Below are 21531 nucleotides of genomic sequence, written 5' to 3'. Positions count from 1 at the left end.
ATTCTTTAGAGCGAGCCACTACTGGATTCAGGTTCTTTGCCGAGTGCCTGAGGCACTCGACAAAGCCTTTGCCGAGTGCGGCACTCGGCAAAGCACACACGGCAAAAAATTGATCGACAAAGCACTCTTTGCTGAGTGTATTTTATCGGGCACTCGGCAAAGAAAAGCGACCGTCACGGCGCCGGTCCCGTTGACGGTCACTTTGCCGAGTGTCAACCCTGCAGGCACTCGGCAAAGATTTTTTTAATTTTTTTTTAAAAATTTCTTTGCCGAGTGCCAACCCTCCAGGAACTCGGCAAATATTTTTATTTTTTTTTAAAAATTCTTTGCCGAGCGCCAACCCGGAAGGCACTCGGCAAAGAGCTTTTATTTTTTTTTAAATTTTCTTTGCCGAGTGCTACCCCTCTAGGCACTCGGCAAAGATTTTTTATTTTTTTTAAAACTCTTTGTCGAGTGCCAACACGGCAGGCACTCGGCAAAGTTTAAATTTTTTTTTAAAATTTCTTTGCCGAGTGTTATAGTCACAGCACTTGGCAAAGCTGGAAAATCTATTTTCTGGTCGCCCATTTTGCCAGCTTTGCCGAGTGTTGTGACCATTGCGCTCGGCAAAGGGGTCCTTTGCCGAGTGCAACACTCGGCAAAGTGACCCAAAATGGCAAATTTTATTTTATTTTTTGCATTCCATCATGACAAATACATTCATACAAACATATATCACATATATATCTCATCCATCACATATATATCTCATCCATCGCATATATGTCTCATCCATCGCATATATATCTCATCCATCACATATATATCTCATCCATCCACACATCCATCCGCCCATATCACATCCATCACAATATATAATAATAAGTGCTCAAGTCCATCCAAATAAGTTTACAAGTCCATCAAAGTTCACAAGTGCATCACAAGTATATCACAAGTCCATCACCAAGTGAACAACAAATGTAAAAAATACAACATGCACTCATCTCGCCCACTGCGACTGTGGTGAAGGCCCAGATGCATCATTCGTAGGTGCATGAGGTGGATTATTCGAACCACCGTCAGATGGAGACTGCACAAATGAGAAAAGATTGCATGTGAGACAAGATTATTTTGATAGCTAATCTAGGACGATAGAGGCCATACAAGCAAAGCACAAGCGAAAGTAAAAAAACTTTGATACTCACAGGAGTAGCTGCAGCTGCAGGACGCGGAGGCGGAGGTGGAACCAATAGCCCAGGTAGCAGAGATAAGCCCATACATTGCCCAAGCCCTTGTAGGAAATCCGTAATGTCCATCAGCCTCTGCGCCTGGGCCTGCCGCTTGGCCCGCTCGGCCTCCAACTGGGCCCCCAGCTCCTGATGTTCCTTTATTTCTTGTTCCAGCTGGGCCTGCAATATTTCACTCCAATGTTTCAGTAATGCAAAGCTAATTAAGGTGTGTAAAGATCAATGTATGACGAGTAAAACAGGAATAACCTCGAGTGCGTCGACCCGGTGCTGTGCAGCGGTCGGCCGTGTGCGAATGGCCAGGCTCTCGCTCATGCTCCGTGCTCGAATCTGGGAGAGAGAGGGAGTAGAGGCCGTGTCGATGACGCCGTCGCCAAGCCAAAAACGCCCATGCTTCTTGCCTTGCCCCGCCCTCATGACGGCCTCTCCATCGAAGTCCTGGGTGCTCGGATCATGGTCTGCCCCATGGAGCGACCTCGCCACCTCAGTGTACTCACTGATGCGGGAGTGGACGCTCGGGTTCGTGTATGCCTCGGGCGGGTCCTCCAGGTTGAAGGAGACATCGGACGTCGCCTTACCCTTATGGGCCATACACCATGCCTGGAAGTCCGAGCGAGCCTGGCCACTATGTGACGCCGACTGCGAGAAAGACAGCACGATGATTAGAAATCAAACAGAACTGAGCGTGAGAATAGATAAATCAATTCGCGTACCCATGCTTGTTTGTATCCGGCGAGGTTGCGGCTGCCTTGATGGTGTACTGGACCTTGCATCAGTAAACGACGGTCCCAGGCATCCCTGTGCATCTTGAGGTACTCCTCCGTGAACCACCTATCCACCATCATCGCCCAACACTCGGGATATGCTTGGCACCACCAGGGAATCACCTACACGTCATCAAGTATTGGACATATAAGAAGATCAAATTAAACCAACTTAATCTCAAATCGAATCAATATTGATGTTCTTCATTTACCTCAAGGTACTGCTCCCGGGTCAGCTGCATCTCTCTTGTGTCTTTCTTGGTTTTCCTCTCTCCAAGCTTTGACCTGTAGTAGGTTATGATGGCCTGGATGCGCGCCTCGTGATGCATGTCGGTGACGAGTTTTTTACAGACTTTGGTAGTCGCCTGCTCCGCCCTGGCCTCAAATCCCTCCTCGCATCTGTAATAAGTCTGCATACAAAAGCGATGTATCGATTCATTATTTCAAGAAAAGTCCAATGAATGCGACGTATTGAGCAATGTTGTGTAAGGGAGACTTACCCAAAACTCTGCCTTCACCCACGCCACCTTGTTGGGGTACTCCGCATTGGAGGCGACGACGTAGTGGTCAAACGAGTAGGCCGGCTCCGTCTTCGATGCGTACGTGACAATGCCGGGGAAGTGCTGCCTGCACAGAAGACCCAGGATGCCGTTGACTAGCCGTGCGCTACCACCCGACACAACCATCCAGTTCCTGCACAAGTAATTAAGAAAAATTATTAGTTTTTTTCATCATATCATATGAAGTAGTGGTGATAACATATACAGTTACTTACTTTTGTCCTTCGGGAAGAATCACTGGGCGTTGGTGAGGAAGCGGAACCTGTGGGTGGCTCACGGGAACTCACAAGTAGACACTCGAAGAGGAGTTGGAGGAAGCGGAACCCATGCCTGCCGCCTCCCCCCCTCCTCCTCCTCCACCTCCACCTCCTCATCCTCTGTCTGCCGAACCAACTCCTCGTCTGACTCATCCACGGACGCCACCTCCTCCTGCGGCTGGCGGTCCTCCTCACGTGGCATGGGAGGAGACGGCCCCCTCCTACGGCTAGCGGTCCTCCTCCTCCTATTTGATCCCTCTGTCGCCCCCTCCTGCGACCGGCGTGGTCTTTGGTAAATCGAGTTCACAGACCTATGACGGTCGCCCGCCATCTTTGTTCAATCACCTGCAATAAAAAAGAAAAACAAGACGTAATTAGAAATAGGTGCAAAAATAAACAAAACATAATTACAAAAAACATAGTATTACATGTATTAGAAATATATGCAAAAATGAACAAAACATAATTACAAAAAACATAATATTAGATGTATTAGAAATAATCTTCATGATTGAAATTAGCTGGATCATAGGTCTCGTCATCACTATCAACATTGTCCAACTCATCAACACTATCCGAAGGAGGAATGTTGTCTTCATTGTCATTGCCAAAATGTAATCGCTCAAGCATTTGTATGTCCTTCAGATTTCGCACCTCGTCTCCAGCGTCCTCGTCATCATCCCTTTCATTATCTACTTCCATTCCTATCTCTTCGGTTAAGTCTATGTCAAACCTCCCTTGTAGCCCCTCTTCTTGATAGAACTCTCCATCATATGTGTTTGGGTTGAAGTTGTACTCTTCATCGTTTGGGACAGGTAGTTTACCGTGTGGCGATACCTTGTGCACAATAGACCAACCCTTAAGATGCTCGGTGTCTTTGCACGCGTATGATGTATAATAAACCTGGACGGCCTGTTAAGCCACAATGTAGACATCTTTTCCTGGATAGACGGAATCCTGTCGAATCTCGACTAGCCCAAGCTTAGGGGTCCGTCTCGTTACACCAGGATGAAACCAGTGGCATTTGAATATGACAGGAGTAAGAGGTTTGGAACCATAAAATGATAGTTCATAGATTTCTTCAATTCTTCCATAATAGTCAAGTCCATCAGTGCCGGACGTAACAACTCCGCTGTTTGTGGTTTGTCGATTGGGCCGACTCTGCTCGTAGCTTGCTATGTGAAAATGATATCCATTCACATCATAACCAGTAAATGACTTGACCCTAACGGCACAGCCATTTGCAACCTGTCTTAACTCATCACTTATAGGCGCATCAGTTTGGGCTTTCTGTTTGAACCAACAAATGAAATCGGGGCTCCCTGGTCCCGCACCCCATGAAAGAAGGGTATCATTTTCTTGCGGGGTAGGTTGCCTTGATCCATGCCAGGATTGACGAAGAAATTCCCTGTACCAACGAGAAACAAGGGGGTTGGACGACGAAACAAGGACATACAGCAAAATGAAACAAGTTCGTTTAGAACTTACCGAATGAACGGTTGCACCTCGACAAGGTTGGTCAACACATATAGCATGATACTGCGCCACTCTTCATTTTTCAATTGCTTAGTGGTCAATGCACTTGCGCTTCCAAGTTGCCCTTGGAAAAGGCTAAGGTTCGATTCATTTTCGCCAGCATTGTAACGAGGGGATGGATTATGAACGTTAGGAAGTTTCTCAGTGTAGTATTTCTCTATGAAGTTCGACACCTCCTCTAGAATGTATGCCTCTGCAATGGAAGCCTCAATTCTGGCTTTATTTCTACATTTTTTGCGAAGAGTCTTCAGACATCTCTCGATTGGATAGCACCAACGGTTCTGCACGGGCCCCCCATCCGTGCCTCATACGGGAGGTGCACAATCAAATGCTGCATCGACAAGAAGCAGGCGGGTGGAAAGATCTTCTCTAACTTACAGAGCAACACGGGTGCCGCTTTTTCCAAGTCATCAATGACGGTCCGAGAGAGCTTGTTGGCATAAAGCTGGCGGAATAAGTAGCTCAACTCTGCCAGCACTTGCCAGACATGCTCCGAGACATAGCCTCGAACCATCGCCAGAAGAAGCCGCTCAATCCATATGTGGTAGTCATGACTCTTCATCCCGTTGACTCGCAGAGTGCCTAAGTTAACTCCCCTCTTTAGATTCGCTGCATACCCATCAGGGAACATTAGCTTCTTGATCCATTCAAGTACTTCCCTCCTTTGGTCCTTTTTCAAGACAAAATCATCCTTAGGCCTTCTCCAGGTCTTGCCACGACTAGGAGGTTGCATCTATTGATTTGGTCTATCGCACAACATTGCCAGGTCTACTCTAGCCTTTGGGTTGTCCTTAGACTTTTCAGTGTCCATGAGTGTTGTCCAAAGTGCCTCAGCGACATTCTTTTTAGTGTGCATTACATCAATGTTATGTGGTAGAAGAAGGTCATCAAAATAGGGGAGCCTCGTCATGCCCGAGATATGAGTCCACATATGCTGCTCACCATATCCCACAAAACCACCTTCTTCATTGGGCACGAGAGCACCTATCTGAGCATGAACCTCGGCACCATTCATCATCCGCGGTGCAGGGTTTGTCACTTTGACGCCTTTCGTAAAGTTCTTGATGTCTTGTTTGAATGGATGGTCAAGAGGTAGGAATTGACGATGTCTATCAAACGACGAATACTTGCCACCCTTCTGCAACCAAATAAACCTCACACCTTCCTTGCATATTGGACATGGGAACTTCCCGTGAACACACCAGGCGCAGAATATCCCATACGCCAGGAAGTCATGCAGGGAGTAGTGGTACCAAACGTGCATTTTGAAGGTTGTCTTTGTAGCTCGATCGTATGTCCATACCCCTTTGTCCCAAGCACGGACCAATTCATCAAACACGGGCTCCATGAACACACCCATATTACTCCCTGGGTGTCCAGGAATTATCAACGACAAGAATATGTTATGTCGTTGAAAGGAGACACCGGGGGGGAGATTAAGGGGGATAACAAAGATGGGCCAACATGTGTATGGGGCAGCCATCATTCCATAAGGATTGAACCCATCTGTTGCTAACGCGACACGTACATTACGAGCCTCATTTGCTTTGTCACGATGTTTGTCATTAAAGCGGATCCAAGCTTCACCATCGGATGGATGTACCATCTTGTCAGGATTGTACCGTTTGCCATTTTTGTGCCATGTCATCTATTTCGCAGATTCCTCGGTCATGTATAGCCGTTGGATCCTTGGTAGGAACGGAAGGTACCATAGGATTTTCATGGGGATCGTAAGTTGCCTCTTCTGGCCATCATCAGAGTCTACCTCCAGGTACCTGGAGGATTTACACTTTGGACAGAACTTTGCATGCTCGTGTTCTTTCCTAAATAGGAGGCACCCTTTCGGACAAGCATGTATCTGCTCATACGGCATCTTAAGTGCTCAAAGGAGTTTCTGTGACTCGTACATGCTCTTCGGTAGAATGTGGCCCTCCGGAAGCAAGGTGCCAATCACGGCCAACATCTTATCGAAGCCAGGTCGACTTAAGTTTAACTCGGACTTCAACCCCATTAAGCGTCCAATGGCATCCAGTTGAGACACCATTGACCGATCGTGAAGGGGTTTTTGTGCTGAGTCCATCATATCGTAGAACGCCTGTGCGGCTACTTCCATCTCCTCCTTCTCATGTCCCTCATCGAACTGTCCTTGGTGAAAGTCATCTAACATGTCTGCTACCCCAGCATCAGCATCAAAAGCCTCCACCCGTGGTCTCACCACCTCCTCTCTCATACGATGGGCTTCACCATGGTGGACCCACCAGGTGTAGTCCGGCGTAAATCCATTCTTCACAAGATGTTTACCCATTTCCACCTTGTTTACCCTTCTCCTGTTTCCACATTTGCTGCAGGGACACAAAACTAGGCAATGTCCTTTAGCAGTGTTGCCAAATGCACTGTTCAAGAAAGCATCGGTCTTGTTCATCCATTCCGTGGTGTAATCACTCTGACTTCTCCAGCCCGTGTACATCCACTGACGGTCATCCATCCTCTAACATATGTATCGACGAGTAATGTAACCATCAATTGCATCTACATGGTGTTCCTACTGTCTAATAGGTGAGGATAGGTCCTAATCCCACCCGTAGATGCGTAGATGAGGTTAGTTTCCATGCTCTACTCCTATCCGAGACAGAATTTCGGCAGCACCTCCCCGCTGTTCTCTAGATACACGTCCTACCAAAGAAGAGTGTGTATCCGGAGAACAACAGGGAGGTGATGCCGAAACTCTGTCTCGGACTAGAGCAGAACATGGAAACTAACCCATCTACGCATCCGCGGGCTGTCCAAAAAGCGTGGATAATCCAAAATAGATACGGTCATAGATATGCAAAGATCTGCATACCTCCAACCGTATCTCTTTCGAACGGGAGACGCCTAACTGGGTTACGCAATCTACGACAATGATACGAAAAGAGGGGTTATACCTAGGGTGGCGACGGAGTCAGGCTAGTGGCACCGTGGCGGGTCAGTGCAGTGGCGAGACGACGCGGTGTAGGCAGACCGACATGGTAGCGAGAACTCTGACTCAACTCTGACGGGCTCTTCTCTACAAAAATGGTACAAAATACTATCATTTACAAAAAAAATTCGGCAGAACCTCCCCTGCATGGTGAGGTTTCCAAAACCTGCAAAAAACAACGGCACGATGGCCGACAAGCACATATGGCTCAACAGAAGCCATGTAGTTTGGATATCAATCCATGCAGAAGAATATATCAAAATAGTACCACTACTTGTACTACTACCTTCACTATTGCTACTACTACTACCATTGGTTCTTCTACTACTACCACTATTGCTACAACTACTACCATTAGTTGTACTACTACTACTACCACTATTTCTACTACTACTACCACTAATTCTACTACTAATACTACCACTAGTTGTACTAATACTACCACTAGTACAACTAATACTACTACAACTACCACTACCTCGACAATAATAAGTGAGAAGGCATACCTGACGGGCGACGGGGTAGGGGCGGGAGGCGTCGGGATCGGGCAGAGTCGGGGACGGGGTGGAGCACGGATGGCGTCGGGGCGGGTGGTCCACGGGGCGTGGCCGGGGGCAGGGCAAGGCCAGAAAAAAGGCGCGGCCGAGGCGTAGGGCCGGCCAGGGTCAGGGCGGCGCGGCCGGGGGAAGGGCCAGCCGGGGGAAGGGCCAGCCAGGGGCACGGCACGGCTTGGCGAGCGGGCAGCGGGCGACGCGGCTGGGGGAAGGGCCGGCTGGGGGCACGGCGCGGCCGGCGGCAGGGCGCGACGGCAGCGGGCGCGCGGCCAGGGGACGGGCCGGCCGGGGGCAGGGCCGGCCGAGGGCAAGGCGGCGCGGGCGGCCGGGCGCAGGGCGCACGGGCAGCGCGGCGGCCGGGTGGCGCGGGCGCACGGCGGCCGGTGGCGGCGCGGGCGAGCGGGGCGGTGTGGGCGCGGCGCGCGGCGCGGAGGCGGGGGTGGGCAGGCGTGGGCGCGGGGTGGCTGGCTGTGACTGCCCGGCCGGTCAAAAACCGCTAAGTCCGCGGCTTTGCCAAGTGCCGGATCAGGGAGGCACTCGGCAAAGATTTGTTTTTTTTTTGTTTTTAATTTCTTTGCCGAGTGCCCCAGATCTGGCACTCGGCAAAGATTTAAATTTTTTTTTTAAAATTCTTTGCCAAGCGTCTCAGATCTGGCGCTCGGCAAAGAAAATTTTTTTATTTTTAAAATACTTTGCCGAGTGCCCCTGGACGGCACTCGGTAAAGATTTAATTTTTTTTTATTATTTTTTTACCGAGTGCTCCTGTGGATGCACTCGGCAAAGAGGAAATTTAAAAAAAAATTTAAAACATTCTTTGCCGAGTGCCTGATAATTGGCACTCGGCAAAGACACCCTTTGGCGAGTGCCATGCCCCGGCACTCGGCAACGTTTTTTTGTTTTTTTGTTTTTGGCCTCCAATTTTTTTGTGCAGCCTTTTTAAAGCACCAGGAACTCCTAGTTACAATTTGGAAAATTTTTGTGGCTTTTTGTTATATTTAGTTACTTTATTTCGTTTACTTGAATTTTTTCGGAAATTAGAAATTTGAACTGCACGTGGTACGAATAATGGAGTTTAACGATTCGAAAATTGATAGTCATGTTAGTGAGTGTTGTGAGAGGCCGTATCCAGGAACGGACCCAAAAGTTCGGACATCTTGTTCACGAAATATGTCCGCGAAATTGCGTGTGAAGTGTTTATAAATTCTATAAAAAATAAACGAAGTCCGAAAATCATGAAACTTGTTGAGATGTCGTGATATCATATGTGGAGGCTATGATAAAAATTTCAGAAGATTTCGTGCACGTTGTCACGTACGATGCTTACAAACCAGGACATCTCCACATGTGATATCAGATACTTTGGGAGCACTCGGTAAAGATGGCTTTGCCGAGTGTTTTTTTTTGGCACCCGGCAAAGATGTATTTTCCCGAGTGCCATTTTTTTGCACTCGGCAAAATGCGTCTTTGCCGAGTGCCATTTTTTGGCACTCGGCAAAATACGTCCTTGCCGAGTGCCTTTTTTTTGGCACTCGGCAAAGAGGTATTTTGCCATGTGCATTTTTTTTTGCCCTCGGCAAATTATTTTTTCAAAGCAATTTTTGAGGCCCGAAATGAATTCAAATGAAAAACTTTTTAACTACAAAGTTGCATAACTTCTCAAGATCTACAAAGTTTATTTTGGTCATTTCTTCATTTGACAAAACGACAATAACGTTATTCATAAAATCTACATCTCTCTTATATGTCTCATATTAGTTTCATGAAAGTAGAAGAGTGATATATAAGATTTGTGAATAATGTTACTACCACTATGTTGGATGAACAAATGACCAAAATAAACTTTGTAGATCTTGAGAAGTTATGAAATTTTGTAGTTGGCAACATTTTGATTTGAAATCATCTTGTCATGCAAAAACGGCGTTTGAATTTGAAAATTTTAAAATTTGAATTTTTCAAAAGACCTCGGATGGAAAAACTTCCTAAACGAAAATTGTAGATCTCCAAAAGTTATGAAACTATGTAGTTGACAATTTTTTTATTTGAAATCATCTTATCATGCAAAACTACGTTTGAATCTCTCAAATTTAAAATTCGAATTTTTCAAACGACCTCGGATGAAAAAACTTCCTAAATGAAAACCAGCGCAATGGTGCCAGTTGCATCTCCTGGTGCTGCCTACACTAGGAGTGGGAGCGCAATGGTGAGCGCAGCGCATCCGGCGGAGGCGTGGACTTGGGGTGCGGCGTACGGAGAGCATGTGTGCTATGCCTGATTGTTTGGATAGTGGTAGAGTTTGATGTTGCATAGCTCATATAAGTCTGCTGTACTGCTTGGATTCATTGCCTTTCAAGTCTCGTTCAGTTACTATATAATGATCATTGCTGCACATTCTATTACTGGTCTTAGGAGTTGGGGACATGTTTTGTGTCAGCTTATAATATTATAACTCTTTATCGGTGACTTACAGAGTCTGTCTATGGTGCCTGTATAATTGGGAGCATGAGTTTTTCTCTTCTTGCCTCGACGCTTTTGCTATCGGTTTGATGAGAGCTATGTGTTTATCATATGATTCGGCGCTCCACTTGCATGGTGAAATGAAAACCAGCATGCTACTCGCCTACTCTTTTTCGTAGCTGAATTATCTCATGCCCAAAAATGGATGGATAGATCGGCATGAGTAATGCCAAATTGTGTTGCAAACATCAATCTTGCAGAGTCAGCTTGAACTGTATCTTTCCCTGCAATACTGCAGAAAGCGTAATGGCAGTGGCACCCAAAAGTAATCACGGTTTTCCAATTGTATCCTAAAGCATACATAGCTGAAACAACTCATCACATCCATAGTTCGTACTTCAACATTTCTAGAGATACAAAAAACAAGGCATGTCCACCGAACTGCCACTGCAAGTAATTTCGTGCAACATTGAACAGTTGAAACGGCTCAAAAATGGCTACAGTTGGCAACCCATAAATGAAGCACCTCATCACTGGAGCAATAAAATATTTCATAACAATCCTATAAAGTCAAACCCATCCCAGAAACCGGTGAGTCATTCACATAAATGCCACATCATCAAGGCACTGCATTAGTAGTTTAATATATATGAAGACAAGGAATTTTTTAGGAGAGGTACTGAATATTAACAATTCAATCACTCCTAGCGTCACACTTCAGAAGTCCAGCTGATTTTGACGGTAACCTTTTACTCTTGGAGCGCTGTTATGACACTTGGTTAAGCTACAGATAACCATAACTCTGCAGAATTGCAAAAACAAAAAGTACTGGTTAGCTATAATTTAAACTCTCATGCAAACAAAGACAGTAATCTAACGGGATTGAAGTATTAGTGTCATGTGGACTACAGAAAATAGAATACAACCTATCAGGAAAAAAGCTACATTTGTTTAGCAAGTTAATTAGCTAACTGTGACAAAGGTCAGCCAGTGAATTTCATTAATATTCTTGTCACCACTGCTGAGATTTTACCCTCTTTATTATTTCCCAGCAAGTAAACAAAGTACCATATATACACAAAGCTAAGCGAACGGGAACCAAAACCCTTATATATCTAAAAATAATTTAACAAGGAGATAATTGACATGCTGAAAGCAAACAGGAAGTACATTAGATGTATATATAATGAAAATCTTGAATACTGCATTGAGATAAATCCAGTTTCATCGGGAACTTACTATGTCCTCAATGTGCGCGAGCTTCGCCTTATTCTCTTCTGTTTCACACCAATGCTGTAGTTCCTGGTTCCCACGAATATCTAGATTCTGGAGGCTGGTGAGCTGCTGTATACATGTAGGCAAAGACTTGATGCTATTACAGCCCTTGATGAGCAGTCTTTTGAGAGAGATGTCGCTCAGCCATTCTGGCAGTGCTGATATGCTGTCACACTTTTCCAACTCCAGCGACTTAAGGGAGGAGAGCTGCTGTATACCATCTGGCAAGCTCGTCAAATTTGGACTTGTAGAGAAAGTCAACTCCTGGAAGGCAGGGCAGTGGTGAAACAGCCTGAATCTATGGCTCTGGCAATATATGATGGTCAGGCTGGTGGTTTGGGTAGAGCTGGAGCCATGGTTATTACTAGTTTCTATTTCCTTCAATGAAGAGATAACTAGGTCGCTCACAGCTATAATGTACCGACTACACTTTGGTGGACATGGTTTCAACCTCAACCTTGGACAATTAATCGCATCGAATACATCTAGCATAGGGAACATTAACTTCTCCACACCATCTTCGCCAGGGAATGTTGTATATATCCCATTCCACCAAACTTGCCATATGATATACACTGAAGTTTGCCAACCGGGGAAATGCACTTTTGCCACCACATATACTGCTGTCAATTTTTTGAATGTTGGGTGCTGCGGAGAGCCACAGTCTTTCTAGGTACGGTAACAGTCCCAGTGGTGGCAGGGGTCTACATGTAGGAAGATTAATGATTGTAAGGTAAGGTTAGGTAGATGTTGAGAAATGTCCATGAGCCAGCTAGGAAAGATCGGACTGACATAACTTTGTAGAACCAAGGACATCAGACTCTTCTGTGGCACTAGTTCTCCCAACAAATCCTTGTGCTCCAGACGTTGACCAGCACAAAAGAACTCAGCAGGCATCGCCGTCCATGCCAGTGTCAATTTTAAGAGATGCTCTTTGGTCGACAGGTTAAGTCCCTGGCCTTCTTCAAGAGACATGACGTCTTCAAGGCAACATATATGTAACTCCTCAACCTTTTCACCCTCGAGCTGATGCAGATTGCTGCAGTCACTGATGCCATCAGCACTAACCTTAAAGAGTGGCAATGTTTGTGAATAATGCAACAGAGAAGTGGCCTGATCTATCAGTTCGTCGGCGCAACAGTTCAGCCCTATAGACTTCAGTCCAGTTGCACAACGTATACTCTCTGGAATGGACTGGAGCTCATCGCAAACCTCGTGATTCAATGTATGCAACCATTTGAGGTTACCAATACTTTCTGGTAGATACCTAAGTTCACGATTTAAGCTTAGGTCCAGATTCTCCGGATTGGTAAGGCTACCAATGAAGTCAAGATAGCCGTCATTCTGTTCAACATCAAAGAGTCCACGTAAGCTGCGTCTTAAATTTAAAACCTTGAGGTTGGTGAGGTTTCTCATAGCAACAGGTAGACCACGCTTCTCCAAATTATCTGCTATCAAATAGTCTGACATTTGAAGATATTGTAAGGCGGTGAGGCCACTCAGAGCTCATGGTAGTCCATTCACAATAGTGGACTTTTGCAAATTCAGATGCAGCAAATTATGCAACATCTTAAATGACTCAAGAAGTTCCCTGACACCACAATATGACATGTTTAAATACTCTAGATTAACGAGTCTGCCTATAGCTTCTGGTAGCCGTGCAATATAACTACAAAAATGATAAGTTCAAATATTGGAGTTGTATGAGGCCACACAAAGAATCAGGTAGGACTTCAAGGCCGGGGCATTTGGATAACATGAGGTGCTGCAAGTTTGTGAGATTACCAATTGAGTCCGGCAGATTTTAATCCAGAACAACCTGACATGTCAAGATGCACCAAACATTTTGAATCACCAAATGATTCTGGCAGTTTTGATATGCCAGAGCAACCTGACAAACCCAGATATTTCAAACACTCGGCGAGCTTGCCAATTGATTCTGGTAGTGCAGAAATGTGAGCAGATCTGTTCAGGTTGTGAGCATTTTCAGAAGAATTTTGCACTCGGCAAAGTCTCTGTTTCCAGTAGTGAGCTGCAAGACTAGTGGCTAAGAAGAACCTTTGAGGAACAGGACAAGAAGAAACTTAAGTATTATGCCTTGGCAGTCTTCAGGGGATCAGAATGCACTGGATCCGCTTATGGGCGCTGCTGCAAAAGAAGAGGACAGACCCCGAATAAATTAGGGGTACCGTGTGCTTGAGACGACCGTGATGGACCTTTTTGCTTATCATGGCTGGAGTTTTAGTGGCAGACTAGCGAAGTTTGTGCTTTTTTTATCTGTGGCGTTTCTGTTGGTTGAGACTTATCATTTGGGAGGAGCATGGCCACATTGTCAATTTAAGGCACTGTGAACTCTTCTTCTCGGACTCCTAGGTGGTTGGAGGCCTGAATAAAGGATGATAGTTCAAAGTTCACACTGTATCCCGTTGAATTGACAAATGCCCGATCTTTCTTTGTATGTTTAATTTCCCACAGAAGCTACTCTTTGTCTGCATGTGCAGAGAGTGATATTCGAATATATGTTTCTAATTTGGCGATGAGATTTTCCTGTGTCTAATTGTTGCATTGGCAAGGCAGAATTTTGTTTGAGCATCTCCAAACTTTACCCATTTTATAGAGCTTCTCTGCTCCCAATAAGTTCTTTGTTGGTTTGGGAGGGTGAGAAGTCTTCCCCTAAGAATATCTCTGAAGTTCCATTCTTATAGACTAAGATCTCTATACTCCTCAATTGTTTCCAGAAATTCTAGTACCAACTTAACATTTCCAACGTTCTTCAGGTCGGATAACTTTGAATTTCTCAGTTTTAAAGCACTTTTGAGAGTTTTAAGCATAGCTGCAAGTCTCTTAGGACTGTCTCCTCGGATGGCATTGGTTGACCATGCTTGCATTAGTATTCCCTGAAAGCCCTCATGTTCTAGCCAATAGTTATTAAATCAAAAAATTTGGCCTTTGGGAATGGTCATTGAGATGGAGATCCTAACGGGGCAATGATGAGAGGTTTACATAACTCCGGTTTGCCTAAAAAAACAAATTAAATGTTTACACCCATTCCCTTTAGATCTGATGCTGCCAATTGCGGCTGCAAGAAACCGTCTTGTATGAATGCTGTACACGCCACCGCCATTGGTGATGAATGCAGTAGTAGAATACTAATAAAAAGAGCGTTACGGATTCCCAATGCCCCTCAATCCTGATTATTGCCTGAATGCATATAGTGAATATGCCCTTGCTTTGCTGGCTTGCATGTAACTTCCTAGCAGAGTAGTATATGTTAGTCCAAGTGTTCCTACTTATTTTGCAGGTCCATGGTTCAACCTAGCGATCTGGAAATCCATCTGCACTTCTGCAGCGCATTTTTATAGGCATGTCTGCTTGTGCATATCTAGTATTTAATTCCAATCATGCGAGGACAAGAGCTAACAAATACCAGTAATAATAATCGATACTCCCAAAATGAACAGGGATATATATGCTACTTTCTCCATTCCAATGGCTGGATGATCGACCTTTAGGGAGAGTACAGTACATTGAAAGAACTTCCATCCACATCTGAAGCAAAAGCTGAGCACTCCATTGCCTAATGGCAGTGTTCACTTTATGATGCTAACATCCCTTCTTCCAGACAACAAGCTAAGTGAACGTCTAACAGTCTGACAGACTTACATATCTTTCCCGCAGCCACTGTTTCTCATTTTTTGTCGGGAATTTCAGCTGCAAACATATCGTACCGCTTTAATTTACAGGTCAAACTCTGACCAATGGCAATAATATGGCTCCAAAATTTTTAAATTATTATAAGTTTGTAATTTAAATTAGGCTGAACCGATATTCAGTAAGCTTAATTTTCATGTTAGGTACAAATGCCCCAAATAAAAGGAAACAATGTGACTCTGCGTGTGTAGATCAACAAACATTCTTCCTAATGCACAACTAATAAGCAGAAGGACACCATCCTTGAAACGCATGACCTAGTGGGCTGTGCACTGAAGGGTAAGGCAAGGGAAAATAACCAACGCGCGCGGTGTTAAAAACGCATCGTCCAGTGAACTGATGTGAATTTAATCACTAAAGTATATATCTATGATTTGGAGGTCAATTTCGCCGTCATTATTAACTTTAGTTAATTCGTCCTCACTTTAATGGCATTCTTATTGTACTAAGGCCTCACTGAATCTTCTTGCTATTTTTTTGGTAAAGGAAGCATTTATTATTTTCTCGTGTGGAATACATCGAGTTGATACAAAACCTTGAAAAATTACTTTATGCTTCAGCTTGGCATTGAAAAAGAAGAACCACACACCGCGTTTAGTTCATCAGCCGATCCGGCGCCGCCCAAAACATAGGGTACTGTAGATGCAGTACTATTTGTTTTTATTTGGTAATAATTGTCCAATCGTTAACTAGTTAGGCTCAAAACGTCCGTCTCGCAGAGTACAACCAAACTGTGTAATTAGTTTTTGATTTCGTCAACATTTAGTACTCCATGTATGTACCGCAAGTTTGATGTGACGAGGAATCTTCTTTTTACATAGTGCCAAATTCTAGAAATGGTGGGAACTAAACATGGCCTAGAACGCTACCAATTAATGTTCCCGGAGATGGCAACCTTGGCCACCAATACCAAGTGCCATGAAACCGCCATGTATATATCCGGCTTTTGGAGAATATCCCATATACGGAACCAGTGAACAACCAAGAATATAGTCTCTAAAGGCAAACAATATTTTTTTGTTTCCAAAGACTAATATATTTCTCCAATGTACATATGTGATCCAGATGTGAATACTCGTACATTAAGGGATGTAAGTTAAAGACTGCACTAGACTAGATTGGTAATTGTACAGGAACCTCACATTTGTGAATACGCGTACATCACAAATGTTACTACGCACACTCAACCAGTGGGATGCAACTCGAAGCAAGTAGTGATGAGCTCGTATGTACCAGAAGCACTAGCTAGGATCCATACAAAGCAGTTGCTGAAGCGACTGTGTGTCACGGAGTGCACTCGACTATGTGTGACTATTTGTCCAATGAACATATATGATGTCCCGCAACTGCGAAATGTAGTGCCCTTTATTTTAAAAGAGTGACAAGGGCTTTGCCGTCGTTATTTTTATTAGACGAAAAAAAAAGGAAACCAAGTATAGCCAAAGAAAAACAAAAACAACTGGCCACTTCAGCCATGGCCCAAGGGTAACCAACAAAGGAAACAAATGGCATAACGAAGATGGCCTGTGCTGAAGCGATAAAAACAATACCCAAAGGCCAAAACAACTCTACTGCAGAAACAGAATAGAGAGCTTAGAAGAACAAGATTGGAGTAGGTTGAGGTTGTAACTCCAAGTTGTACTGCGTAATATTATCCTTGCATAGACAGACGATCGACTCGCTTGGGACTTTTCTAAATGTTGGAAAATTCTCCAGGTGCACAGACTTGACCACGTTTATTTTGTAAAACTGCAAGCCTTACAAACATGCTGGGGTGTCTCGGGCTCAACCTTGCAAAGCGCTCGCGACCAGCCTTCCACGAAAGTTTACGGCCGTCCCTTTTCAACCAGGTACGAAACTACAGGAAACTCGTTCGACTGAGCTACACACCTCGGACATTGATCGTGTGTGAACATGACTAGACGTGGTTTATGGGTTCCCAGTGCTTAGAAATGATAGGCAATATAAACGACGAAGAACAGTAGATCAAACATAGGGGACACGAGATTTAACGTGGAAAACTCTTCTAAGGAAGAAGGGAAAAAATCATGGGCACCAGCCAGCAAATCTTCACTATATCGGGTGAGGTTACAAATGTCAGGGATTTACAATTTTTCTTATCCCAAGATGACGGTTTACAGCAAGTATATATAACCCTAATAGGCGACGATCCGTACCGCTTCGCTTCGGCCCAAGCCTCCCGGCGCAGACCTCTTAAAACCATGTGACATCATAAAAGAATCAAACCTTTTATACCATTGACGAGGAGACTGTTTCAAACCATATAAGGACCTCTTTAATTTGCAAACATGATCCTCCTTACTAGGTACTATGAACCCTTCTGGCTGGTCCATGTATATCTCCTCGAGCTCTCCATGTAGAAACACAGTCTTTACATCTAACTGCTCAAGCTCAAGATCTCGCATAGCAACAATACCGAAAAATGTACGAATTGAACTATGCTTTACAACTGGAGAGAACATATCATTATAATCAACACCAGAAATCTGACTGAAACCTTTGCTACTAACCTTGCCTTAAATCTTGGAGGCTCACTAGGAGATAAACCCTCCATTCTCTTGAAGATCCCATGTGCCATTTTTCTCGAGTGACTGCATCTCCTCTTGCATAGTGAAAATCCACTTCTCACGGTCACCAGAAACAACAACTTCAGTGTACGTAGCTGGCTCATGAATGTTCTCCACCTGTTCAGCACAATTAAAGGCATAATGAGCCATATCACATTCCTCAATTAAACGTGGACGAGGTCCACAATTCCTCTTTGTTCTACGATCTGCAATAGACTGATTTTGAGGCTACAAAATAGGAGGTGAGTGCTGAACAATATCATGAACATTGTTATCAACAATTTTAGTTTCCTGATCATCTACGTGCTCCACCTGCGTGCTAACATGTTGCTGCTCCTCATCAGAATCAACTGGAGAAATATCTGTGGACAAGTTGTCATTAAACATAACAGATTCATTAAAAACAACGCTCCTGCTCATGAAAGTCTTTTTAGTTTTAGGATTCCATAACTTATATCCTTTAACTCTAGAACCATAACCAAGAAACAGACACTTAATGGCTCTAGGTTCTAGCTTTCCATTATCAACATGAGCATAAGCAGTGCAACCAAAAACTCTCAACTGTGAATAATCAGCAGGCATACCAAACCATACCTCAATGAGAGTTTTCTTATTAAGTGGGATAGATGGTGACCGGTTGATCTAGTAACAAGCGGTGTTAGCAGCCTCAGCCCAAAAACACCTGTTCATATGAGCATTGGACAACATGCAACGAGCCCTCGAGATGATGGTTCAGTTCATGCGCTCAGCCACACCATTTTGCTGAGGAGTGTACGGGATGGTGTGGTGCCTGACAATGCCTTCTTCCCTGCAGTAATCATTAAAAGCGTCCGAACAGAATTCACCACCATTGTCAGTACGAAGCAATTTTACCTTATTTTCAGTTTGCCTTTCTATCATAACTTTGCACTCTTTAAAAGCAGCAAAAGTATCATCTTTATTTTTTAGAAAATAACACCACACTTTTCTAGAGTAATCATCAATAATGGTAAGCATGTAACGAGCACCACCATAAGAGGGCTTACGAGATGGCCCCCACAGATCAGCATGTGCATAATCAAGTGTACCTTTGGTGGTATGAACAGATGCATTGAATTTTACCCTCTTGTGCTTACCAAAAACACAGTGCTCAGAGAACTTCATCTTACCCACAGTGCAGCCATCCAGCAGGTCTCTCTTGATCAATTCTACCATACCATGTTCACTCATATGCCCAAGACGCATATGCCAGAGATTAGTTTTACTTGGTTCATCATTAGAAACAGTAGCAGCAATGATAGAACCATGTAAAGTACTTCCTCTAAGAACATATAACTTTGCAGAATTCATATCACCTATCATATGAATGAGAGAGCCTTTTGATACCTTACACACTCCACCTGAACCGGAGTGTCTGTACCCCTCGGCATCAAGCGTGCTGAGGGAGATGGGATTTCTAGCCATCCCTGGTATATGTCTCACATCTTTCAGTGTGCATATCATGCCATCATGCATCTTGATCTGAACGGAGCCAATGCCCACGATCTCATGTGGGTTGTTATCTCCCATACGCACGACATCTCCACTCTGCACAGACTCGTAAGAACTGAACCAATCTCTGTTAGAGCATATATGAAACGGGCATTCAGAATCAAGTATCCATTCATCACGACTAGCAACACAACCAGCAAAAACAACAAGAACGTCTCCCGAATCAGAAGTATCAACAGCGGAGACAACAGAGGCCTTACCATCACCATCGGATTTGTTTTTTGGTTTATATGTACCGTTTATTTTCTCCTTATTCTGCAGCTTCCAACAATTCTCAATGACATGAGTTTCTTTCTTACAATACCTGTAGAACTTATCCCTGCCTCTGGACTTCGAACGACCTTTACCGTTCTTGCTCTTGTCTCGATTATTGTTGTTGTTGTAGGTTTTCTGCTCGGGCCTGCCTCTAACCTGCAACAATTCGCCCGTGGAGGACGACACGTCAGACTGAACCATACCTTTCATCTTCTCCCTCGACTGGAGGGCCTCATATACTTCCGCAAGGGTTAGTTCATCACGGCTTAATAGTATGGTATCTCAGAAATTTGCAAACGAACTAGGCAGTGAGCATAACAGTAGAAGAGCTAAATCTTCATCATCATATTTTACCTCCATCAACACTAGGTCGGCAACGATCTCCTTAAAGATCGATAAGTGGTTCATCACCGAACCACCTTCTTGCAGCTTGTGTGTGAACAACTTTATCTTCACGTGCATCTTACTGGTTAGATCCTTGGACATGCAGATCGACTCCAGCTTGAGCCAAAGTTCTGCGGCAGTTTTCTCCTGCAGCACTTCTTGCAAAAATATCATTATATAGATGAAGTTGAATCAGAGACAGAGCCTCACGATCCTTCCGCTTCTCTTCAGCGATCCATGACTTCTGCCCTTTGCCTCCGAAACCATCCAACGCCTCATCAAGATCCAAAGATTGTGCCAGAATCGCCCGCATCTTGACTTGCCACAGAGCAAATCTCGTCTTGTAATCCAGCAGCGGTAGATCAAACTTCATTGATGCCATTGCGAAACCCTAATGTGAAACCAAGCTCTGGTACCACTTGTTAGAAACAATAGACAATATAAATGACGAAGAACAATAGATTAAACACAGGGGACACGAGATTTAGCGTGGAAAACCCTTCCAAGGAAGAAGGGAAAAAACCACGGGCACCAGCCAGCAAATCTTCACTATATCGAGTGAGGTTACAAACGTCGGGGATTTATAACTTTTCTTATCCCAAGACGACGGCTTATAGGAAGTATATATAGATGGAAAACCCTAATCCGCTTTGCTTCGGCCCAAGCCTCCCGGCGACAGGCCTCGCTTCGCTCCGGTAGAAGTTAGCCTTTATCTTGTATATAACTGAATTTGGATCACAACTCAACACGCTCAAGCCTTAATGTATATAGTGAAGATGAACTTGCTTTGCATTGTTGGCTTGCATGTAACCTCCTGCTTGCAGAGTATATGACTCGCCCTAGTGCCCCTATTCTGTTTGCTGGTCCATGGTTAAACCTAGGCATCTAGATCTGGAGCTTTGACCTTGTACAGGGAATTTTTATAGGCATGTCTAGTTGTGCGCATCGAGCATCGAGCATTGTTGTTACAATCGTGCAAGGACATGAGCTTACAACTACCGATAATTAAATCGAAACTCCCGAAACGAGGACATCAGGAAGAGGCACACACACACACACACACATATATATACACACACACACACACTTCCGTCCTGCTACTTTCTCCGTTCCTATGGCTTGATAAAAAAATCGACCTTTAGGGACTGCTCTGCAGCAAAAGTTGAGCACTCCATTGCCTCAGTGACAGCGTGCAGCTTCTGATGCGGAATGTTCCTACTGCCTGACAACAAACCTTGTTTGGATACATTCGCTACCTCAAGTGAAAGTCCAACAGTATGACAAACTTATCTTTCTCGCAGTCATTGTTTCCCATGTTGGCTATCGAATTTCACCACTGAACATATCCTGCTTTACAGGTCAAATTCTAACCAATAATATGGCTCCAAACTTTTAAAATTATTATTACTGAACAATTTTTATTAGAATGAACTGACATTAAGTAACCATAATGTTCATGTTACATACAAATACCGGGC

At 44.3% G+C, this 21531-nt stretch overlaps 1 long non-coding RNA gene and 1 pseudogene across 1 annotated transcript in view; both read right to left on the bottom strand.

Annotated features, from left to right (window-relative positions):
* The window catches only part of LOC136546853 (uncharacterized), a 148100-nt gene that overhangs the window by 83648 nt on the left and 42921 nt on the right, over positions 1-21531 (bottom strand). The gene's annotated exons all lie outside the window — the stretch shown is intronic.
* Positions 7968-20435, bottom strand: LOC136542885 (uncharacterized; annotated as a pseudogene).

Source organism: Miscanthus floridulus, chromosome 3 (assembly GCF_019320115.1).
Source record: "Miscanthus floridulus cultivar M001 chromosome 3, ASM1932011v1, whole genome shotgun sequence".
NCBI lineage: Eukaryota > Viridiplantae > Streptophyta > Magnoliopsida > Poales > Poaceae > Miscanthus > Miscanthus floridulus.
Note: the sequence above shows the minus strand (reverse complement) of the source record. Positions and strands in the feature narration are given on the sequence as shown.